The sequence below is a fragment of the Narcine bancroftii genome, chromosome 13, assembly GCF_036971445.1.
Source record: "Narcine bancroftii isolate sNarBan1 chromosome 13, sNarBan1.hap1, whole genome shotgun sequence".
NCBI lineage: Eukaryota > Metazoa > Chordata > Chondrichthyes > Torpediniformes > Narcinidae > Narcine > Narcine bancroftii.
Window position 1 is genome coordinate 59,533,884 of NC_091481.1, and position 26,088 is coordinate 59,559,971.

General features: G+C 45.8%; 1 protein-coding gene across 1 annotated transcript in view; it reads left to right on the top strand.

Annotated features, from left to right (window-relative positions):
- Positions 1–25,876, top strand: part of LOC138748596 (suppressor of cytokine signaling 1-like) — a 183,951-nt gene extending 158,075 nt beyond the window's left edge. Inside the window, exons 3-4 of the transcript XR_011348182.1 lie at positions 9,634–9,749; positions 24,869–25,876. The gene's annotated coding sequence lies outside the window, so the exon portion shown is untranslated. The remainder of the gene's footprint in view (positions 1–9,633; positions 9,750–24,868) is intronic.
- The last annotated feature ends 212 nt before the right edge of the window (positions 25,877–26,088 follow it).

The following is a 26,088-nucleotide window of genomic DNA, read 5'->3' on the forward strand; positions in this document are numbered from 1 at the left end:
GTGGAAGGGGTCCTCAATGATTTTGCGCGCCTTCTTGAGACATTGATCCCGGTTGATCACGTCGATGGTGGGGGGTGGGGGGAAGAGGATACTCCAATCATATCCTTTTCTGGATATTCAGGGAATCAAGGCATAGGAAAATGTAACAGAAAAAGAAGATCAATCATGGACGTATTACAGGATGGATGTGGAAGTTTTAGAGAAGGGGCGGAGGAGATTTAACAGGATGTCTTATGGAGCAAGTTTGACCAAGCTCGCAATTTTCACATTAGAACTCCCATGAGGAATTCTGTCGCACTGTGACTGAGTAGGACACCTGACAACAATTTGCTCTGCTGCTACTGACAACTGTGGAGTTGTCCACGGTCACCCCACTGAGAGTCGTTTCACAGACTTGGTGAGGATTGAATCGGGGTCACTCATGCTTCAGAACTTGTACGAGCCTCCTCCAATGTCATAAGCCTTCAGTTATATCAACATTTGGATGCAAATTTCTCTGAAACACACAGTGGTCAGATAGAGAATGCATGTCAGAAGTCGAGGTGGAGGGTTGATCAGGCGAAAGCCACAGAAAGGACCATAAATTACGTATAACATGCACTGAACCCAGATTCCTGGAATTGGGAATGATCCAAATATTGTCCTTCCTTTAAATTTCTTGGAACAGCCGTGTCTTGAATAATCAGCATTGCAATCTGTCCAAGTATTGAGATCAACCCTAGAATGCTAACTAATCTTTTGCAACTTCTAGCAGTTGCTGGATACTTTATGTCGAGTGCAGATTACACTGGGCAACAAATATTTTCGAAAGGTTTTGCTTCCTGGAAAAAAAAGGGGATTCTGATGGTCAACTTCACACTGAACACAAAAAGATAATTTCAGAGATCACCTAGGAGGCTGGAGAAATTGAATTGCATCACGATACTGACACGTTGTGTTAGTTCAACTGACCTGAAAATGTTTAGCCGCTGTTTTCATTTGTACTCAGCATCTGATGCCTCTCGTGACAGCGTCCAACCTCAGCCAGCCAGCACTGATGGATTCAGTTTCCCTGATACCCCTTTTCCACGGTCACCATGTCCTGGTGAAACTTTTCACCGTGCTCGTCACTGACGGCACCGAGATCAGCCGGGAAGAAGTCCGAGTGCGAATGCAGAAAATGAATTTTCAATGACATGTTGCACCTCATGGTTTTGTCTGCTTGAAGTAGACTTAAAAAATGACTGGAAATCACAAAAATAGGTTATATCTAAAAAGAACAGTTTAAGACAGGAACATTTTAAGGTGATTTTTGCGATCTGCAGCCCAAAATCCATAAAATGCACCCAAAAGTGTTCAGGAAGCGAACTTGTCCGGTGTCATGGATAAAGTTGGCATCCTCAGCACAGGCAATCCATCTTCTTATTCCCAGATCAGCCCTCTTTAATCTTGACTGAGACTAGATGTAGAGGTTAGCACCATGCTATAACAGCATCAGTTACAGAATTGGTGCTCTCTGTAAGGAGTTTGTGTGCTCTTCCCGTGAATGCGTGCATTTTCTGTGAGTGCTCTGGTTCTATCCACATTCCAAGGATGCATGGGATGACGAGGTCAATTGGTCACATGGGTGTATTTGGGAGATGTAGGCCCGTGGGCCGGAAACTGTGCTCTATCTCTAAAATAAAATTTTAAAAAATTAAAATGGTACATTGTAGTGTCTGCTAACGGCAGCATTACCGAAATACGTGGTGAACCAGTTACTGAACTTTGTTTTGAATTCCTTGCGCTGCTCAACGAGGCCACCCACTTCTTGCGAGGGCCACGCTGGCCTTAGGAAGTGACGTCAGCGGCACGCAACATGGAAGTGGTGCTGCCCCCCCCCCCCTCCCCGGGAAACCATGGGCTTCTCCTTGGAAGGAAAGGTGGGAGGCCCTCTGCCATCCTGCTTCGGACGACTGGGGCGGTGATTTGGCCCGTCTACCCGCGCAGTCACTCGGCCCACTACACCCTGTCTGAATTGTCCATGCCCCACATCTGCCTTCAATTTGTTTGAGGCTGTTGATTACAGAAGTGTATACAGCTCTGTGTTAGTGTCTGAGCGTCAGTTTGGACCTGCCTCTAACTCACCGGTGATAAAAGAGTCTTCAGCATGAAACATTCCACAGCTGCCTAATTCCATTGTTTTAAGTTTCTTTTACTGGCCTTGGCACATCCCATGCCTTTGGAGTTAAACAGGAAAGTCTGCAGACACTGTGATTGTCGTGCAATGCGCAGAATTCGGGCCTGAGCCCTTCATCAATGCATGAGGAAGAAGCCTGCAGACGTCTGGATAAAAAGGCGGGGGGAGAGGAGAGGAGAGGAGGGGGAAGAGACAGGCCAAGAGGGTGGGAGGGCCGGAGGAAAAAAAAACATTGAGGTGATGGGGCAGCGGGGAGCTCTCTGAATGGAGAGGAGAAAGAGAGAGTTAAACTTTCCTGCTTAACTCCTATACCTTTGGTCTGGCCCGAGGCTAAAAGGGACAGAGAGGTAGTTGGTCTCCCCGACTGAGTTCAGTCCTGGCTACCGAGAGGGATGGGATGCTTCCTTGTCCCTCTCTGGGGGTGAGGACTCTTGCTGAAAGCCCTCACTGCATTATTTCCCCAATCCCTTGGTAATATTTTGCCACCCAAGGATCAATTTCCACTGTTGAGTTACTGGGCTGATGATGGGACCGTCATATGTTGAAAGATTGGAGTGACTGGGCTTGTACACACTGGAATTTAGAAGGATGAGAGGGGATCTGATTGAAACATGTAAGATTATTAGGACTGGTCACACTGGAGGCAGGAAACATGTTCCCGATGTTGGGGGTGTCCAGAACCAGAGGCCACAGTATAAGAATAAGGGGTAGAATGAAGTTGAGGAAAAACTTTTTCACCCAGAAAGTTGTGGATCTGAGGAACGCTCTGCCCCAGAAGGCAGTGGAGGTCAATCTCTGGATGCTTTCAAGAATGAGTTAGATAGCGAAGTCGAGGGATATGGGGAGAAGGCCCATGGTTATGTCTAGCTTCCAGCCAAGCTCCATGTCGGATCTGGAGGCTGTTGCTAATTAGTTCCCTCCATTCGCCCACAATCCTTTGGGTTTATGGTGACCTCTGCTGCATGACACCTGACCTACTTGCATCAGTCAAGAACCAAGGACAACCTATTAGGTGGGGAACCACGGTTGAGCTCAAGTCGAGTCAAGTCAGGTTTATTGTCACAAATACAACCTGATGAAACAGCGTTTTCCGGTCATCAGTGCAAATCACGCAGACACACAACCAGACGTAACACTCGTACAGACAAACAAAACACATGCTGGGCAAGTATTTACATATACAAATAAATAAATATTGTTTTGTGTATGTGAGAGTCTCGGTGGGTTATTGTGAGGAGTTCCTTTGTTTGTTCAGCGTTCTCACTGCCCGTGGGAAGAAGCTGTTCCTCAGCCTGGTGGTGCTGGCTCTGATCCTCCTGACGGGAGCAGCTGAAAGATGCTGTGTGCGGAGAGGAAAGGGACATTAATGATTTTGCGTGCCCTCTTCAGACAATGATCACGTCAATGGGGGTGGGGGGCATGGTGGGGAGGAAGACTCCAGTGATCCCCTCTGCCACTTTTATGGTCTGATGGATTGACCTTCGATCCGTTTCTCTGCATCAACCGTACCTCACTGTGGTGCAGCTGGCCAGGACGTTCTCGATAGAGCTCCTGTAGAAGGTTGACGGCTCAGCACGGCAATAGGGGGTCATGTGAGGCTGTGACACAATCCACTGTGGTCACATTCATCACATCAAGATCTTTCACCGGCACACATTGGAACACAGACTATGTCAGGATAAGCAAATGCAAAATAGCACCAGAATCTTCTGAATCTCAAGCTGGGAAACAACTAAATTTTAGGGAGGGGAACTGCAAGAACAGTGGCCAAACCAAAATCCAGAATAGCCATCTTATCTCCCAGCAAAGTTGGGCCTCCTCTTTCATGTGCAATTATTGTCTCCATCTTTCACTTAGCTATTCTGACATGCCTTGAGAGTGGGAGATAGGGAACAGCTGAGCCCGCCTGATAACATTCCAAATCTGCCCAACTTGACGTTGAATACTAGGAATCTACAGACTTGGGCCGGGGGTTGGGGGGGGGGGTGGAAGGATGAAAGTCATTCTTTGGAACCTCATTGGTGCGACAGGCTCTCAACTTAATATTTTCTATTGCTTATAACTTGGTAAAGGAGTGGTGATTATCAAAATAAAGACAAGGACAAATGGATCTAATATATTGATGTAGAATGTACAATTCTTTTTAAAACTTCTGATTACAGTATATTCAGTTCGAGAATCAAAGGAAACTTGAACAATGCTACCCCTGATATCTCCCCTAAAATGTTTTCCCCTCTCCTTATGCAGATGCCCTCTGGTATTTGCTGCCATCGATCTGGGAAAAAGGTGCTGCCCGTCTACCCTATCTCTACCTCTTGTAGACCTCTATTAAGTCACCTCTCATCCATTCTTTGGTCCAAAGAGTAAAGCCCTGCAAACCTTGCCTCATTTGACATGTTCTCCAATCTAGGTGAATCTCCTCTGTACCCTCTTCATATCTTCCACCTCTTTTCTGTATTGAGATGACCAGAGTGAACATAATATTCCAAGTAAGGTCTAACCAGAGTTTTATATCCAGGTCTACCCTGCTTGATGAAAGTTGAGGGTTCCTATGAAACCTTTGATAAGCCGAAATGTCATGAAGTGAAGACCCATTCACAACTATTGAATTTTCATAAAAGTTAAAAAACCCATTCAAATTTCTTTCGGATAGCGAACCCAGGCTTCTTCGTAAAAGTGAATTTGCGTAATGCGAGAATTCTTAAAGCTGTAGCTGAAACATTACCTCTCTACTCTTGAACTCATAACTACGCTATGGATTTGGATGCCAAAGTCCCTTGCTTCTTTCACACTGTTAAGAATCCTACCATTAACCATGCCTTCAAGTTCCACATTTCAAATGCACCACTTCACACTTATCCAGATTGAACTCCATCGGTCAATTTTGCGCCCAACTCTGCATCAAACCAAGGAGCTGAAAGCTGACTTCAGGAAGGGAAAGCCAGAGGTATACAATCCAGTGATCATTGGGGGATTAGAGATGGAGAGGGTGAGCCAATTTGTCCTTGGGAGTCACTATCTTGGAGAATCTTTCCTGGATCCAACGCACTAATGGCATCGTGAAGAAAGCACATCTGCCTCTACTTCCTCAGGAGTTTGCAGAGGTTTGGTTTGACATCAGAAACCCTGGCATGGCAAATTTCTACTGATTAGTGGGGGAAAGTGTGCTGACCAGCTGTATCATGGTCTGGTATGGGGTCCCAAAACCCCTGAGCATAAAAGATAGTGGACACAGTCCAGGACATCTCAGGCAAAACCCTCCCCATCACTGAGAACATCTATAGGGAATGCAGCTGTCAGAGAGCAGCAGCGATCATCAAGAATCCACACCACCTAGCACAGGCTCTGTTCTCGCTACTGCCATCAGGAAAGAGGTATCAGTCCCACAAGATTCGCACCACCAGGTTCAGGAACAGCTGCTCCCCCTCCACCATCAGACTCCTCAATGACAAACTCAACCAGAAGCTTGTTTAAGGACTCTTACTTTTGCACTTTATTAATTTTTTTACGTCTCTGTATTGCACAGTCAGTTTGTTTACATTTCTTTATTTGCAAATGTACGTTGAGTACAATTTTTTTGCATGACCAATAAGTGGTAATTCTGCCTCGCCCACATATAAAGAATCGCAGGGTTGTATGTGATGTCATGTATGTACCCTGACAATTAATCTGAAAGCTGAATCTGTCCAACTCTAACCCCACACTCATCCTCACCAGGCAGACAGTAATGCTGAGGTGCGCACATGGATGTTCGAGTCAAATTTTTGGTCAGAGAGATGAAAGGTTTAAGGAGTTTGTCAAGAGGATGTTGAAGCCCAGTTTCTGGCAAGATCCTTGGCATGACTTCTTGGCCTGCATGAGCTTATTTGGGGAATTGCCTTGTAGCTGGTTTCAGGAATGCTAGAACTGAGGTAGCCCCATTGGAAAACACAATGTTACGAGCCCAGAGGACCTCAAAACCCAGCAGCAATAGAAATTCACCAAGACAAAAGTTGCTTTTAATTATCTTTAAACATGAAAACAAGATCAAACTTTAACTTATTACTATTAATTTAACCTAACTTTTAATTCTAAGCGTATGTGTGTACAAGTTCAGAAAAGTTCTTAATTCACAGTCCAATCTCACTTCTCTCTCCTCCAACTTCACTGGTATCAGACAATTCTTATGTGCAGAGAATTTTACATTTATGAATGTCACCAGGCTTTGGTGCTTGAAAGGTAAATGGTTACTGCTCAGGAAGGTTCTTGTTGGTTTTCAGAGAGAGATGTGTAACTCATTGGACACCCACAACTGATCTCTTTCGATCAACCACTTCAGTGTCTTGCCGAAGAAACTTGCCCCATCGGGGTTTTCCAGATGATAACCTCTTTCTTTCAGGTCACCACAGGGTTCCTTTTTGTTTCCCTTATTTCAAGTGAAACATTAGGCAGCCAGTCCTCTCCTCTTGTATGGACCACAAGGTCTTTGACCAGCCTGAACTAAGAACTCACAACTCATCTTCAAAATGGGGTTTTCCTCAAGCTTGCCAGCTTGTCCTGTTCCAGTCCCAGCTGTTGCTGCTGAACTGTAGAACTGAATTCTCTCTCTCACAGAGAAAACCACATGACCCTCTTAGAACAGCCAACTGCACTCAGACAGACTGCGGCTCTTCTGAGTTTGTGAATCTGTTGCTTTCCAAAACAATAATCCATTACTCCACAGCATGTCCAATTAATACCTACTTGTGAGGTCCTTATAGGCATTCCTCAAAGTTTGTGCAAGGGCATCTGGAACCTGGACTGTCTGGCTTGAGCAGAGCTCTGGCATTTTAAATGAGATTTGTTTTGCAGTGTTTGTATGTGACCTACACTAAAAAATCCTACTACAATTTATCTCCTTTTAAAACATATCGATATACAATATAAAATATTACATAATATGTCACATTGCCTTTGGTTGTGGAGTGTTCCTGCACTGTACGGCCACGGACAAAGGGGACCCATCGAGGAGACCTTTCTCACTTGGTGATTTCCCAGGTGTGACCCACAGCAGAGGATGCTTCACTCCTTCATGATGTTTCAAGGCTGACTGATTTACTTGGAAAAGGTAGCCACTGATCTCCGTAGGCTAACTAAAACAGCCCAACACTTCAAAGATTCAAAGTCAAGAGTTATGAGCTACTGTTCAGAATCAGAATTTGTTTTCATGAACATGTCAGAATTTTTTTTGCAGCAGTAGTAGTTAGCGGCATCACGAACATTCCTATAAACCACATTTCAAAATGAGCAAAATAGTGGAAGAAGAAGAAAAAGACAGGGAGGCCGAGCCTGTAGTTCATTGCCCATTCAGGAGTCTGATGGCAGCGGGGAAGAAGCTGCCCTTGTGCCACTGAGTCCTCGCCTTTGGGCTCCTTTTACCCCGACGGTAGCAGAGTGAAAAGGTCACGGCCTTGGTGGTGGGGATAGAGGCGGCTTTCTTAAGACACTGCCTTGTGTAGACGTCCTCGATGGAGTGAAGTCTGGTGCCTGTGATGTGGCAGGTTGAGTTAACAACCTTGTAGAGTTTATTCTTGTCCTGAGACTTGACACCTCCATACCAGACAGTGATGTAACCAGCCAGAATGCTCTCCGCAGTCCACCTGTAGAAATTCCAAGAATCTTCGGTGACCTACCGAATCTCCTCAAACTCCTCACAAAGTATAACCATTGGCCAGCCTTCTTCGTGATTGCATGAACATGGAGGCTCCAGGACAGATCCTCAGAAATGTTGCAGCTCTATAAAACTCTGGACAGACCACACTTAGAATATTTAATATAGAATATTGTGTTCAGTTCTGGTCGTCTCATTGCAGGAAGAATGTGGAAGCTTTAGAGAGGCGCCGAGGAGATTTACTAGGATGTTGCCTGGCTTGGAAAACGTACCTTATGAGGCAAAGGCTCTTCCCTTTGGAAGAGGTGACTTAATAGAGGTCTACAAGATTAGGAGAGGCAGAGATAGGGGGGGCAGCCAGCACCTGTTTCTCAGGGCAGGAGCTGTGAACACCAGGGGACATCTGCACAAAGAGATGGGAGGAAAGTTTAGGGGTAACTTCCTTCATGGTTTTTAGAATTGCAATCAGAAGCTGAAAGGAAGAATTGTACATGTATATTAGATTCATTAGTCTTTTAACAATACCATAAGGTCTCTCCATCTTTCATCTGCTACTCACCACTCCCTTATAGGAAATATTAAGTGAACTGCTCAATATAAGCATCTCTGAAATCTAATTAGAATAGCCAATTAAAAGCAAGTGGAATAGCCCACCTAATTGTACTTCACAATGTTCCAACTCAGTCGCAGCTGAAGGTGAGACATTGGGCCCTTTCAAATTGCCTTGTAAAATGGGGCTAACCAGGCAATTTACTCGGTTGAAGGGCTGAAATAGGCAAGCCCCGTCAAAATCTACCTGGGTGCCAGACCCATCTCGGAGGTGGTCGGGGAACCCAGTAAAACATGGGTGTCCTCTTCTGCCCATTTGAAAGGGGAAATGGCCCACCCGGTTACTTGGGAACACGAAGAACCCAGGGAGCAGGGAGATTCCCTGTGGCTGCATACCGCATCACTCACCAGGTCATCGCAGGGACGGGATCCCCCTCAACTCGCCGGGATGGCAATTTAACAGATGGGTTAGGCTGCTATTTGAAAGGCACACATGACCCTGTAATCCCACCTGGGTTCCAGGAGGCCTAACCAGGTGCTGCAATTTGAAAGCGCCTTGTGAGAGCCATCAAGTGAAGTGGTTTGACTCCACCCTACACTGGTTTAAAACACATCACCCACAGACCCAGTAGCTACTGGATACTATGATGGCATCAGCCCTAAACTATTGGAAACAAGCACCAGGATTTGGCCAGGCTGGCAGTGAGAGGTGCACTCCTGGTCAGATCCTTCCTGTATGACCGGAACATTACCCACCATGCATGTTGTCTCTGAGATGATTGTGATGGAGAAGAGACAGTCGCCTACCTCTTTGCTGAATGCAGATTCACCAAGAGTGTGTGGAGAAGGTCACAAGGGACTTTGTCACGGTTCATCCCCATCAGCAGTGGGACAGAAGACTCTCTGACATCCAGAACTGCAGGAAGACCATCAATTCGGTGAAAGGCACCCTTTGGTCAGCCCAAAACCCGTTGGTCTTTCAGCACATGGAGATGTCAGGGAGGAACGCTGCCGACTGGCACATTCCAGGCTGTAGGAGTACGTGCTGAGGGTCACACTGAGGCCTGGCGCAGCCAACACAAGGACGCTGAGGAGGGGAGGGACCACAGTCTAGAGTCCTTCCATTACCAGGCATTGAGGGGCTGAGCTGAGGGGAAGTCTCTCAAGCAACAGAAGGTTGAGTGATGATAAGGTGCCACAGTGGTAGAAATTGTGTAAATAAAAAATTAATATAACAATGTAAAAAACAAAAATGCGACCTAACGATATTGAATTTGTGCCCTTAACTCTCACATAGGTGCCAACCAGACACCAATATGTGAACCACTTATGCGCCAACCGACGTCTTGCGCATGCACCCAAGAATCAAGATGGCCGCGCCCATCCTACCGACCCTGGACGCTGACTAACAAGGTAAGTATTCACATTTTCGCTCTGACGTGCCCTATATCCCTGTTATAGTTTGTCAAATACAACATAAACAGCAGTAGCTTTATATTTTTTCAAGTCTTTCGGTGTCACGTAGGTCACATGTCGGGGAGTACCCGTACAGTAAGTGTGGGAAAAGACTGTGACCGGGTTTCTTTTTGTCAATAATTTATTGTGAATAAAGTCTATTTTTGGTTTAAAAAAAAACAAATTGGCTTTTTTGGGGTGCCTTGTAGAATATTGGCAGCTCATACAATCCTAAGGGACCAATGTGCAAGTGGGATGTGGGGAATCAGACTGGTCTGAGAATGGGAGATGGGTCTGTGGTTTGGGAAATTTTGAGGCAGGGATAGAAGGAACTAAGAGTATGGGATTTTATTGTCACAAGAACAAGTACAAAGTCATACAGATTAAAAAATTTTAAAATTCAATTTAAATTTAGACATACAGCGCGGTAACAGGACATTTCGACCCACGAATCCGTGCTGTCCAATTGCGCCCAAATGACTTACCAACCTCGGTACATTTTGAATGGTGAGAGGAAACCCACGCAGACACGGGGAGAACGTACAAACTCCTTTTCTTTTCATAATTTCCTATTTAATCCTTCACCGTGAACCATGTCAATAACAATTATATACAAATATTCATCATTAAGACATACACAGTGACATGTTCATTTTGTTCCACCTTCTTCCCACCCTCCCCACCCCCATAACTTAAAGCAAGAAATAAGAGAGAAAGAATAAACAGTAGAACACAAAAGAAAAAGAAATCGTGTCGTCCAAAACTCCATATTTAAATATTTTCTTACTTGTACATCGTACATCATTTTAAGAGACGGAGGTCTGAAATTGGCGGTTCCCAGATTTGCTCATTAGAACACATTTGTCTTTTAGATTGTCAGTAATTTTTTTCTAATGGAAACCGCTTGTTCATTTCTATCTACCATTGTTGTATTTTTAAGGTTGTTTCCATTTTCCAAGTTACCGTTATGAACCTTTTCCTGCTGCTGCAGCAGGTGCGATCATAATAAATCTTTTTTGAACCGTATCATATTTTAGACCTAACTCTTTATCTTTTATGTTGTTTAACAGGAAGATTTTTGAATCTTTTGGTATCCTATATTTTGTAATTCTATTTAATATCAAGTTTAAATTCTCCCAAAAGGTTTTCACTTTTGTACATGTCCAAATTGCATGTATTGTTATTCCAATTTCTTGTTTACAATGGAAGCATTTGTCCGATAGTGTTGGATTCCATTCTTTTAACTTTTGAGGTGTAACATACAGTCTATGGAGCGCGGGGCTCGAACCCTGGTCCCGATCGCTGGTGCTGTCAAGGGACTGGAGGAAAAATGTGGTCAGGAAGGGTAAGGATCCAGGAGCAGGTCAATGGGATGAGGAAGTGACTAGATGGGATGAATGGCCTATCCGTTGTAGTAGTCTGTGGCTCTAAAGACTTTGGACCGAGCGGAAACAATATTTCTAACTTGGTTGAAGTCAGTTCCATCAAAAATATAAAATGCGCTAACTCATTTAAATGGACCATTAACCAATTTAGATTGTCACAGAGCACATGGTCCCAATGAGGCACAGCCTGGCTCTAGCAAGTTCACTTAATGCCATTGCTCACAGCAAGATGACACAAAGGCTAATAAGACAATCCATCTATGCATCAGCGGTGGAAGTATAAACCTCAGGAGGAGCATTCAGATAGGCCCTCAGTGTAAAGATCCCATCATGCATCACTCCTGTAAGTCCCAATAGGGCCTGCGCTTCACATAAGAATTAACCATTGGTTTTCGAACCTTTTCTTTCCACTCACATCCCACCCTAAGTATTCCCTAAGCCATCGGTGCTCTGTGATTCATAAGGGATTGCTTAAGGTGGGATGCGAGTAGAAAGTAAAAGTTTGCAAACCCCTGTTTTAATCATTCCTCATTGACTCGTTATGTGGACGGTTTCACAACTCCAAAGGAAATGGGCCAATGACAATTTTTCTCAAGCAAAATATTTCAGTAACAATTGGGCCTTGAGCAGTGATTCTCAACCTTCCCTTCCCACTTACATCCCACCTTAAGCAACCCCTTACTAATCACAGAGCCCCTATGGCATAGGGATTACTTGATGTGAGTGGAAAGAAAAAGTTTGAATAAACCCATAGATGAATCACTTCTGCCTCCTACTGGCTGGCCCCTCATCAAATAATAATGATCAAGGCTGAGTGGTCTGTGAGCCACAGGGCAGTGGATGCCCAAGGGGGCTTTTCTCCACTACCCACTGCCCCCCACCCCCGGCTGTGGGTAAGACTGACACCGATCCTAGCTTCTCTTGAGACACACAGGCCACCTTCTCAACTTCCTGCAGCCCGTGGGTCTCGGAATCGGTCACAGCTTTCGACGGTAAGGAAGCAGGCCCTTCGCCCCAATATCCATGCTGACCAAGCCTGCCCCATTTCCCTTCATACCCTCTCCTATCCATACATCAAAAGTCCCAAAATCTGGACTGCTTGGGGATTTGGGTCAGACCGGATTTTTGGATTTTCCGGATCTTCAGGCAGTACTTTCAAAAACGTATAACATTCAAATTTAAGGAGGAATTAAAAAAGAGACAAACGGGTACATTTTTGACAGTTTATTTAAAGACAGCATTGTTTATTTATACAAATGAACAATGTTTGACAAAAATGTAAACAATAAAAATTTTTCACTACAAATAAAAGATTGTGCAATGCTTGAAATTCTGCAAGGAACATTGTAAAAGAAAAATCTCTTTGTCCTAAGATTACCTGCATTAAGCGTGGTCACTTGTTGCCTTATTGTCAAAAAAACTGCAAAGTTTACAAGTTTGAGAGTTCAGATTCTAAGGTGGTCCAGATTTTTGGGCTTTTACTGTACCACGGAACAGCGATTAGAAGGCTGAGATGGGCTGGCCACAATTCTGTCCACTTTCTACAGGAGCTCTGACAAGAGCGTCCTGGCTGGCTTCATCACGGTATGGTACAGTTGCTGTCGATCAGTGGTTTTCAAACTGCCCCCTTAATCTCACATTCCACCTTAAGTAATCCCTGCGCCATAAATGCTCTGTGATTGGCAAGGCATTGTTTAAGGTGGGATGTGAGTGGGAAGGGAAGGTTGAGAACCACTGCTCTAGACCCGATTGTTAATGAAATATTTTGCTTGAGAAAAATTGCCATTGGCCCATTTCCTTTGGAGTTCTGAAACCGTCCACATAACGAGTCAATGAGGGACGATGAAAACAGTTTACAAACTTTTCCTTTCCACTCACATCCCACCTTAAACAATCCCTTACTAATCACAGAGCACCGATGGCTTAGGGATTACTTAAGGTGGAATGTGAGTGGAAAGAAAAAGTTTGAAAACCACTGCTCTAAGTAAAACCCTCTTGGTGATCAATGAGAAGGGATGCCCATCCCAAATGAAGGCAATTTGAAAACCACTGCATAGAGCATCGGAATGGAGGTCAATCCACATGACCATAAGAGTGGCAGAGGGGATCACTGGAGTCTCCCTGCTCCTGTGGGGGAAGTGATACAGAGTACAGCCAGCATCACCAGGCTGAGGAACAGCTTCTTCCCATGGGCAGTGAGAACGCGGAACAATTGCTAAAAACAACTATTATTTATAATAGCTATTTTAATATATGCACATGTGAAGGGTGTATTGTATCATTTGTCTGACTGTGTGTTATGTCTGTACACGTATCTTGCACTGTGGACTGGAGAACGCTGTTTCGTTGGGTTTTAGCCGATACAAGCAAATGATAATAAACTTGAACTTACCTGTCCAAATGCCCTTAGAATGTTACAGTGGTTCCTGCTCCTTCTACCTCTTCTGTGAGACCCCTCCCTCAGTGCTGCGTGCCAGCAAGTTCCAAGACGGTCTCAATAAGGATGATGGAGGAAGGGGTTGGGGGAGGGGGGGGCTGTAGTGATACACCCACAACACTGGCCACACACCTACCAGCCTACTGTAGGGGACAACCACTGTACCTGCAGGTAGGCAACATGGGAGGCTGGCCCCACCTGGCCGGCTGTCAATCATCGGCCTGTGTATAAACTTGAGTCGGCCCCTCCTGGGGTCAGTCAGATACGTGGAGCCAGCAGAGGACAGCCAGGCACACGTGGAGCCAGCAAAGTTACTAAGATTGGTGTGTACGGAGTATGAGCTCATTAAAACCTGTAGTACGGTATTCTCGTGTTTTGTGTTTGATTGTTGCATCACAAGGGGAATGACCATAAATTGTCTACAAACACTGGGCAAGCACAATCTCAGAATATCCCTAAACACTCTTTATTAACTTTTAATGTTTCAGTTTAATTTTTACATACAGCACGGGAACAGCCCCTTCCAGTTCACGAGCTCGTGCAGCCCAAATACGCCTAATTAACCTACACCCCTGGTACGTTTTGAAGGGTGGGAGGATACCGGAGTCCCCGGGAAAAATCCACACAGACATGGGGAGAACGTACAAGCTCCTTACAGACAGAGCGGGATTCGAACCCTGATCCCGATTGCTGACGCTGTAACAACGTTGCGCTATTCACTACGCCAGCTGTGCCGCGCTGATTAATAAAATCTGTCAGAAATCCAGTTAGTGCTGTAATTGCGGAACTAACCTTCCCATTACAGAATCCCACAGAGAACAAAGAAGATCATCTATTTGAGTGATGTGGGTTGAACATAAAAACACAAGAACGCAAGAAATCGGAGCAGGAGTTGGCCATCCGGCCCATCGAGCCTGTTCCACCATTCAATGAGATCATGGCTGATCTGATGATCAGGTCCTCTCCACCTACCTGCCTTTTCGCCATATCCATTAATTCTCCGACTATGTAAAAATCTATCCAACCTTGTCCTAAGTATATTTACTGAGGTCACCTCCACTGCTTCAATGGGCAGCGAATTCCACAGATTCCCCACCCTCTGGAGAAAAGCAGTTCCTCCTCATCTCCATCCTAAATCTACTTCCCTGAATCTTGAGGCTATCTCCCGTAGTTCTAGTCTCCCCACCAATGGAAACAACTTACCTACTTCTATCTTATCTATGCCTTTCATAATTTTATATGATTCTATAAGATACTCTCATTCTTCTAAATTCCATTGCGTACAGCCCTAGACGACTTAATCTCTCCTCATAGGCCATCCCCCTCATCTCTGGAATCAACCTGGGAAACCTCCTTGGCACCACCTCCAAAGTCAGTACATCCTTCCTCAAGTATGGAGATCAGAACTGCACTCAGTACAACAGATGCGGCCAAGACCAGTTGCAGCATAACCTCCCTGCTCCAAAATTCAATCCATCTAGCAGTGAAGGCTATCCTTCCATTTGTCTTGATAACTGGCTGCACCTGCAAACCAGCCTTTTGCAATTCGTGCACAAGCACTCCTAAGCCCTTCAGTATGGCAGAACGCTGCAATCACTTCCCATTTAAATAATATAACCTGAAGAATAACTTCCTTGATCTTTACATCCACCTTTGAAAACAGACAGAGATTTCAGTTTCATATCTTATTCAAAAGGCAGCCCCTTCCATAGCACTGTCCCACCCTTTCCACTCAATAGTAGTGTAATATTTGGGGGGTTGAACCCATTAGCTATTTGTTCAGGGATACAGTATGACGTGAAGACTGACAATGTGGCGTAAGGTGCAATATAAGCTGCAGTCACTAGGTGGCATCAAATGCCCATTTCACACAGCTCGGTGCGGTGAAAAACAATAAAAAGCTGCAGATGCTGTAAATTTGAAATAAAAAAAGATATGTCTCCATCCTGAGTTATTATCCTCATGTGGTCTTGAGGGAGCAAGAGAAAATGTCACGCCAGGACCCCAGACACCCACTGAGATCATGGATTCCCCAGTCTCCAGCAACATCTGTCCGGGTTGGCAGCAGAACGTCAGGCACCGTCACGCTGAGCCCAGGCACACCTCAGGGCTGTGTGCGTGGCCCACTCCTGTTCACGCGGCTGCCCCATGACTGCATCGCTAGATCCAGCTCCAACAGAGTCATCACGTTTGCAGGTGACAAGACAGTTGTCGGCCTCATCAGCAACAACAATGAGTCAGACTACAGAGAAGAGATGGAAAAGCTCGTGATATGGTGCAAGAATTACAAGCTGTGGACAAGGCAAAGGAGATGATCGTGGACTTCAGGAGGACCAGAAATGACCAGTAAAATCATCAACATCTCTGTAGTGGAGAGAGTGGAGACCACCAAGTTCCTTGGAGTTCACTTGACCAGTGATCTATCATGGACACCAAACATCTCCTCACTGGTCAGAAAGGGGCAACAGCGACTGCACTTCCTGAGAAGACTGAAGCGGACAAGGCTACCGGCCACCGTCATGTCAACCTTCTACAGGAGCTCTATTGAGGGTGTCCTGGCCGGCTTCATCACGGTCGCTGCAGAGAAACGAATCAGAAGTCAATCCATAGGACTTTGAGTGGAAGAGAGGATCACTGGAGTCTCCCTGCACCCCCATCAACGTGATCTACTGGGATCATTGTCTGAGGAAGGTGCACAAAATCATCGAGGACCCCTTCCACCCAAACACACAGCATCTTTCAGCTGCTCCCATCGGGGAAGAGATACAGAAGGATCAGAGCCAGCACCACCAAGCCGAGGAACAGCTTCTCCCCATGGGCAGTGATAACGCTGAACAACCAAAGGAACTGTTCACACTGACCCTCCGAGACTCTCGTAGTCACAAAACAAAACCTATTTATTTATTTATTATTTTTTATAGGAATTACTCACCAAAGCCTTTGACACCGTGAGCAGGAAAGGGCTTTGGCAAATACTAGAGCGCATCGGATGTCCCCCAAAGTTCCTCAACATGATTATCCAACTGCACGAAAACCAACAAGGTCGGGTCAGATACAGCAATGAGCTCTCTGAACCCTTCTCCATTAACAATGGCGTGAAGCAAGGCTGTGTTCTCGCACCAACCCTCTTTTCAATCTTCTTCAGCATGATGCTGAACCAAGCCATGAAAGACCCCAACAATGAAGACGCTGTTTACATCCGGTACCGCACGGATGGCAGTCTCTTCAATCTGAGGCGCCTGCAAGCTCACACCAAGACACAAGAGAAACTTGTCCGTGAACTACTCTTTGCAGATGATGCCGCTTTAGTTGCCCATTCAGAGCCAGCTCTTCAGCGCTTGACGTCCTGCTTTGCGGAAACTGCCAAAATGTTTGGCCTGGAAGTCAGCCTGAAGAAAACTGAGGTCCTCCATCAGCCAGCTCCCCACCATGACTACCAGCCCCCCCACATCTCCATCGGGCACACAAAACTCAAAACGGTCAACCAGTTAACCTATCTCGGCTGCACCATTTCATCAGATGCAAGGATCGACAATGAGATAGACAACAGACTCGCCAAGGCAAATAGCGCCTTTGGAAGACTACACAAAAGAGTCTGGAAAAACAACCAACTGAAAAACCTCACAAAGATAAGCGTATACAGAGCCGTTGTCATACCCACACTCCTGTTCGGCTCCGAATCATGGGTCCTCTACCGGCACCACCTACGGCTCCTAGAACGCTTCCACCAGCGTTGTCTCCGCTCCATCCTCAACATCCATTGGAGCGCTCACACCCCTAACGTCGAGGTACTCGAGATGGCAGAGGTCGACAGCATCGAGTCCACGCTGCTGAAGATCCAGCTGCGCTGGATGGGTCACGTCTCCAGAATGGAGGACCATCGCCTTCCCAAGATCGTATTATATGGCGAGCTCTCCACTGGCCACCGTGACAGAGGTGCACCAAAGAAAAGGTACAAGGACTGCCTAAAGAAATCTCTTGGTGCCTGCCACATTGACCACCGCCAGTGGGCTGATAACGCCTCAAACCGTGCATCTTGGCGCCTCACAGTTTGGCGGGCAGCAGCCTCCTTTGAAGAAGACCGCAGAGCCCACCTCACTGACAAAAGGCAAAGGAGGAAAAACCCAACACCCAACCCCAACCAACCAATTTTCCCTTGCAACCGCTGCAATCGTGTCTGCCTGTCCCGCATCGGACTTGTCAGCCACAAACGAGCCTGCAGCTGACGTGGACTTTTTACCCCCTCCATAAATCTTCGTCCGCGAAGCCAAGCCAAAGAAAAAAAAAAAATTTTTTATAGGAATTACTAATATAAAACTTCAAACAGTATAAACTCGGTCCCCCTCCACTGCACTAGGTGAAAATTAAAAATATTACATTTTACATATATATAATCTAATATTATATAAAATCGAAGGTATTATATAAAAAACTCACCTACTCTAATTTAAAAAATGAATAACCATCGAAAAAACATCTGAGCAGCTTATATTTTTGTAGTTTTCAGTTCATACCGTGAATCAACCAACAAAGCGAAGAGTGTTTCTCATCTGGAAGAGTAAATACATTTAATCACATTAGAAACATTTATATCAGATGGATATAAGGCATAAAAGGTCATCGTGCACCTTCAAATTTCACCGCTGAATCAATTAGGTGATATCTACAGTAATTTTTTCTGAACTTAGACAAGACATATATGAGAAAACTGTTGGAGGTCTAGACCCTTCCTACTTGAATAGAATGGCTCTTCTAGCCAGCAATGTAGAGAAGGTCACAACCTGTTGAACAGGTACAGAAAATCTCCCTATTTCTGGATCAATAACCCCAAAAAGAGCAGTTATTTGTATCTATGAATGCTTGTTGGTCTGTATGTGTGTTATGTCTGGTTGTGTGTCTGCATGTTTTGCACCAAGGACCGGAGAACGATAAGCAATCAAATGGCAATAAACTTGGCTTGAGTATACAAAGGTACTCGACTGTGAACACCTGTTCTGGTGAGACCTGGATAGGCAAAGTACGTGTCTGGTAACACAATTTAAAAAAAACCCAAAATGGACTTTATTCACAAAGCTGTTCAAGGTCTCTTCCCGCCCTTAGTGCCGTATCCATACATTTCCATCCCTGTACATTGTTACATTCATTTGCAATTACACCATTGTCACCACTGTGACACCTTGTTGTTACTCCACCCACCCCCTTCTCCTCGGTCTCAACCTCTCAATGCCTGATAACCGAAGGGCTCTAGACTGCGGTCCTTCCCCACAGCGCCCTCACGTTGGTGGCGCCAGCCCTCAGCGTGTCCCTCAGCATGTACTCCTGGAATATGCTAGTCGGCTGCATTCCCTCCCCGACAATCTCCGTGTGCTGAAAAATCAACAGGTTTCGGACCGGCCAAAGTTCAAAGCTCAGATTATTGTCAGACATCACATACAACCCTGAGATTCTTTTTCCTGTGGGTGAGGCAGAATGACCACTTAATGGCAGTGCAAAAAAACTGTACACAAGAAGATACATATTTTTCTTTGGCTTGGCTTCGCGGACGAAGATTTATGGAGGGGGTAAAAAGTCCACGTCAGCTGCAGGCTCGTTTGTGGCTGACCAGTCCGATGCGGGACAGGCAGACACGATTGCAGCGGTTGCAAGGGAAAATTGGTTGGTTGGGGTTGGGTGTTGGGTTTTTCCTCCTTTGCCTTTTGTCAGTGAGGTGGGCTCTGCGGTCTTCTTCAAAGGAGGCTGCTGCCCGCCAAACTGTGAGGCGCCAAGATGCACGGTTTGAGGCGTTATCAGCCCACTGGCGGTGGTCAATGTGGCAGGCACCAAGAGATTTCTTTAGGCAGTCCTTGTACCTTTTCTTTGGTGCACCTCTGTCACGGTGGCCAGTGGAGAGCTCGCCATATAATACGATCTTGGGAAGGCGATGGTCCTCCATTCTGGAGACGTGACCCATCCAGCGCAGCTGGATCTTCAGCAGCGTGGACTCGATGCTGTCGACCTCTGCCATCTCGAGTACCTCGACGTTAGGGGTGTGAGCGCTCCAATGGATGTTGAGGATGGAGCGGAGACAACGCTGGTGGAAGCGTTCTAGGAGCCGTAGGTGGTGCCGGTAGAGGACCCATGATTCGGAGCCGAACAGGAGTGTGGGTATGACAACGGCTCTGTATACGCTTATCTTTGTGAGGTTTTTCAGTTGGTTGTTTTTCCAGACTCTTTTGTGTAGTCTTCCAAAGGCGCTATTTGCCTTGGCGAGTCTGTTGTCTATCTCATTGTCGATCCTTGCATCTGATGAAATGGTGCAGCCGAGATAGGTAAACTGGTTGACCGTTTTGAGTTTTGTGTGCCCGATGGAGATGTGGGGGGGCTGGTAGTCATGGTGGGGAGCTGGCTGATGGAGGACCTCAGTTTTCTTCAGGCTGACTTCCAGGCCAAACATTTTGGCAGTTTCCGCAAAGCAGGACGTCAAGCGCTGAAGAGCTGGCTCTGAATGGGCAACTAAAGCGGCATCATCTGCAAAGAGTAGTTCACGGACAAGTTTCTCTTGTGTCTTGCTGTGAGCTTGCAGGCGCCTCAGATTGAAGAGACTGCCATCCGTGCGGTACCGGATGTAAACAGCGTCTTCATTGTTGGGGTCTTTCATGGCTTGGTTCAGCATCATGCTGAAGAAGATTGAAAAGAGGGTTGGTGCGAGAACACAGCCTTGCTTCACGCCATTGTTAATGGAGAAGGGTTCAGAGAGCTCATTGCTGTATCTGACCCGACCTTGTTGGTTTTCGTGATACATATACATATACATATAAACAAACTGTGCAATACAGAGAAAAAATCAATAAAGTCCTTAAATGAGTCCCCGATTGAATTTGTCGTTGAGGAGTCTGATGGTGGAGGGGGAGCAGCTGTTCCTGAACCTGGTGGGTGCGAGTCTCGTGGCCCCGATACCCCTTTCCTGATGGTAGAAACGAGAGCAAAGCGTGTGCCGGGTGGTGTGGATCCTTGATGATTGGTGACTAAGGTGCGTCTTTCACTGAGTTGAAGGTCTTCCAGCAGTTATGGATGACTGACTCCGTGTGCATCCTGGGCAACAGCCTGTGCGTAGTTCAGAGAGTCTCGCTGCTGCTGGGGATTGAACCATGATAAGGATCCTTGCATCCTTCTCCACACACTCTCAGCGAATCTGCTTGCTCCAGATTCCTCAGCTAGTTTCTCCCTCAACTCCCCATGGCCTTACAGACGGTGCGGGTCCCGATCCCGGTCCTGATCGCTGGCGCTGCAACAGCATTGCGCCAACTGCGCCTCCCTAAATATGACAGGAAATCACAAAAATAAAGGTATGTGATGGGAAAATGATACATGATCAGCATCCCAAAATCCATAACATACACCCAAAAGTGTTCAGGAAGCAAAATCTTCATTGTCCAGTGTTATTATGGAGCTTCCCAGAGGGCGTAGCGGTCAGCGCAATGCCTTTACAGCACCAACGACTGGGACCAGACCAGGGTTCGAATCTGGTCTGTAAGGAGCTTGTACGTTCTCTCCGTGTCTGTGTAGGTTTTCTCCGGGGGCTCCGGTTTCCTCCCACCCTTCAAAAACATACTGGGGTGTAGGTTAATTGGGTGTAAGTTGGGAGGCACGAACTCATGGGGCCAAAATGGTCCATTACAGTGCTGTATGTCACACTCATTCTCAAAACCATTGATTAAGTGTTTTGAAAAGGGGACAATTGTCCACTGAACATCCAAACAGGAGCAGAATTCTGGCGCGGACAAACCACACACTCTTTGTCTGATGGTTTCCACAAGAAGAACTACAGCAGACAGAGCCTGACCAGGGATGGCTCAGTGGATGTGGAATGGTTGGCATTTCCATCTTTATTTCTATCTGTGTGAAACAAAACATATTACAGAGCAACCAAGCTGTTGCCTTGGCCTTCATGCCCAGCCAGATCAAAACCATGGTCCCAGGCCAAGGCCCAACTCCCAGGCCCAGGCCTAACTCCCAGGCCCTGTCCAGTAACACCCTACACTCAAACCCAGCCAGACCAAAACAGACCAAGGCCCAACACCCAGGCCCAGTCCAGTCAGGCCCTACACCCTGCTCAGTCAGGCCAAGGCCCTCATCTCATCAAAATCCAACACCCAGCCTAAGGTCCTGCTCACGGGTCTAGGTTAAGGGCCTAATCTTGGGCCAAAGGCCAACACCTAGGCCAGTCAGCCCAAGGCCTACTCAGAGGCCCATGTCAAGCCATAGTCATAGTCCCTGGCCAAGGCCCAGCTCCCAGGGCCAGACAATTCTTTTTATCTCTGGTTCAAAGTCGTGCTATCACTTCTGCCTCTCTTTTGGCGAGGCGCGCAATCTTACTTAAATGAAAGGATACTGCCCCGCCTACTTACGATCACTGGCTGCCTGACATCGTGTCCTGTTTGAACGTTGAAAAGATTCGTTATACAATTAATAATTCAGATATAAGATTCCAGACATTATGGGGGTCGTTTATGACTTACTATCTCACTTTATAATTTTACTCCAACAATGTAATTAAATTATCTGACTTGTATCTTTTCCACACTCTTTATATTATTTTTTTTAAACCTTTTTTCTTTTAATACCAGTCATATATAGAATCTGGCAATGCAGTTCAGTGAGGGGGCTGAATGTTTCTCCTCTACTATTTTCTTCTTTGCTCTCTTTTTTATATTATTAGTTTTTTTATATTTAGTATCTGAATAATGGATATCATTTACCATTTATGTATGTTGGTGATATATGGAATATCTTATTTAGTTTCTGTAACTGTCCGTCTCATCTTATTGAATTGTACCTTTTGGTTTGTATAAGTTATTTATTTAAATCAATACCGCTTTTTAAAAAGAAAATTAATTTAATGTTTCTCCCACCTCCTACGTGATCCGGTGTATCTGAAACGATCTTTGTGTTCAGCCTGGAGTTGTCTATCATCATTTTTTTTTCTCTCCAGGAAGCAAACCTTTTGAAAAAATTGTCCAGTGTTATTGAATGCCTCAAAGATTTTAAATCCTTAGTGAACAAGGAAGATGTGAAGGACGGGTGATCCGAGATATAAGAGTTTAAAGCTTCTCTTTGTTCAGATGTTAAGAACCCTCCTGCCCCCTTCTGAAGCTTATACCGACAAAAAAAGAGACATTTCGTTCCATCGCTTCCTTGCCAGCTCATGGGGAGCTGTCCCATTGTTCCCATGATCCCCTTTCCATCTGCAACTCACTCTCTCATCAACCTCTCCTTGATTCCTTTGGCATGGTGGGGGGGGGGGGGGGGGGGGATTGTCAGTGCCAAAGCACATCTTGGGACGTGAAAGGAAACGGGAGTGCTGTGATTACAGGGAGATCATGCAAACTCCACACAAACAGACCCCCAAGGCTGGGACTGAACACAGGTCCCTATAACTCCACAGGGTTAATAGACCTCAAGGCACTTTTACCCAAATTGCCTGCCACTGTTAAAAGTGCTTCATTTCAAAAAAAATATTTAATTGACTGGAAAGTGCTTGGGACAAGGTGAGCTAAGATAAAACACCATCATGGGCATCAGTCTTCACCGACGACAGCCCGGCTCCTGTTCACCCCAATGACCCACGGCTTCAGCGCCAGATCCAGCTCCAATAAAGTCATCATGTTTGCAGACGACACCACAGTCGATGGCCTCAACAGCAACAACGATGAGTCACACTGCAGGGGAAGAGGCAGAAAATCTCGTGAACAGGCGCGAGAGTAACGACCTGATTCTCAACATGGACAAGACTAAAGAGAAGATCGTGGACTTCAGAAGGACCAGGAACGACCACCCTCTGCTACACATCAAAAACTCTGTAGCGGAGAGAGAGGAGAGCACTAAGTTCCTTGGAGTTCACTTAACTAGTGACCTATTGTAAACACTCAACATCTCCTCACTTGTCAGGACAGTGCAACAGCGAATGCACTTCCTGAGAAGACTGAAGCGGAAAGGCTACCGGCCACCATCACATCAACCTTCTGCAGGAGCCCTTTGGAGAGCATCCTGCCCAGCTGCATCAGAATGTGGTACAGTTTCTGCAGAGAAATGGATCGGAGGTCAATCCACAGGACCATAAGAGTGGCAGAGAGGATCACTGGTGTCTCCCATCCTACCCTGCCACCCCCATCAACGTGATCTACCAGGATCGTTGTCTGAACAGGGCATGGAAAATCTTTGAAGATCCTTTCCACCTTGAACACAGCATCTTTCAGCTGCTCCCATTGGAAAAGAGATACAGGAGGATCAGAGCCAGCACCGCCAGGCTGAGGAACAGCTTCTTCCCACGGCTGAATGACCAAAGGAACTGCTCACACTAACCATCCGAGACTCTCATATTCACAAAACAATATTTATTTATTTATTTATGAATACTTGTCTGTATGTGTGTTGTGTCTGGTTGTGTGTCTGCATGTTTAGACATACAGCACGGTAACAGGCTATTTCGGCCCGCAAAACTGTGCCGCACAATTTACACCCAATTAACCTACACCCCCCACCCCCCCGGTACGTTTCAAATGATGGGAGGAAACCGGAGCCCCTGGAGAAAAACCATGCAGACACGGGAGAAGAACGTGCAAACTCCTTACAGACAGTGTGGGATTTGAACCCTGGTCCCAATTGAGGGCGCTGCACCAACCGGGCCGTCCCTTGTGCAATCAGGTGACAATAAACTTGATTTGGCATCTACGTGAGGCGGTGTCTCAAGAAAGCAGCCTCTATCATCAAGGACCCTCACCCTCTTCACACTACTACCATTCAGGAGCCTGAAGTTGAGCACTCAACAGCTTCATCCCCTCCACCATCAGATTTCTGAATGAACAATGAACTACAGTTACCACCTCACTTCTACTCTCATTTTGCACTGATTTATTTATATTTTAAATGTAATTTTGAGCAATTTTGCACTTTTATTGCTGCTACAAAAGCATCGGAATGTTGTGATAATAAAATCTGATTATGCTTAATGAACGCTGTAGGGAGACCGCCTAGGAACTCCAGTAGGTTTCTGCGAGGGGCGCTGGACAAAGTGACGACTCTCTGTCCGCCTTACAGTAGATAAAAGTTAAAGAATTTCATGTATGTTACATTCTAAATGTAGGATTACGTGACAAGAATGGAACCTTTACCTCTTACCTTTGTACTTTAAACCTGAATTCAAAGCTCACTGATCAGTTCCTCTCTGCCTTCCTACGTTCCGCCTGCACTGTTTTGATTTCTTATCTCTTCAACAGCCCAGCAAATTCCAGCAATCTTAACCCGATGGGGGCTCTGTGCAGACACAATCTGACACCTGGATCTGATCGCGGCATCCAACAGCAGAAGCGATTGAGTAATTTGACGTGGAATTTGGCAGGATCACTCTGGACTCTCCATCTCTCTCTCTCTCTCCCCAATTCGTCATTGCTAAGGGCTCTATTCTATGCTTCGCAAATGAGTTACCACAAATCTACTCAGAATGAAACTGCAAGGTGACACAGTTCTGTACTCACACTTATTCTTGAGGTCTGGAGGCGTGGGTGAGGATTAGGAGGTCTGTAAAATGTACATATATTTTTGAGATTGTGCTGGGAAACCAGCCAATGTATTAAAAGAGGATCATTCCTGGACCTTACACACTAATGGCATCGTGAAGAAAGCACCTCTACTTCCTCAGGAGTTTGCGGAGATTCGGTTAAGCATCAGAAACTCTGGCATATTTCTACCAAGGTGTGGTGGAAAGTGAGAATGGCTGCATCATGGTCTGGTCCAGGGACACCAATACCCCTGTAAATCCCTCCAAAAGGTAGTGGACACAGCCCAGGACTGCAGCGGCAAAACCCTCCCCACCATCGAGAACATCTACAGAGAACGCTGTCATTGGAGAGCAGTTGTAGTCATCAAGGATCCACACCACCCAGCACCTACGCTGTTCTCGCTGCTGCCATCAGGAAAGAGGTGTAGATGCCACAAGACTTGCACCACCAGGTTCAGGAACAGCTGCTCTCCCTCCACCATCAGACTCCTCAATGACAAACTCACTCAGGGACTCATTTGAGGACTCTTGTATAGTTTTATTGATTTTTTTTCTCTCTGTATTGCACAGTTTGTTTTCTTTATTAGTTTACATATTTGCGCTGTGTACAGTTTTTTTTTGCACTGCCAATTAGTGGTAATTCTGCCTCACCCACAGTTAAAAGGATTTCAGGGTTGTATGTGATGTCAGATATGTACTTTGACAATAAATTTGAACTTTGAAAAGACTCATTCCATCCTGGTCACACTCTCCCCCTCCTGTCAGGAAGCAGATCTTTTGAGTGTAAGTCAGCACACAACCAGATTCGTGGACAGTTTTTCTCTCTACAGCTATCAGGCTTCTACATGAACCCCAGACTTGAAATGTTTTGGTGCTCTTTTCTCTATCCTGACTGATCTCTTTCTGTAGCTCATCAACTGTGTTTATAACTCCTTTACG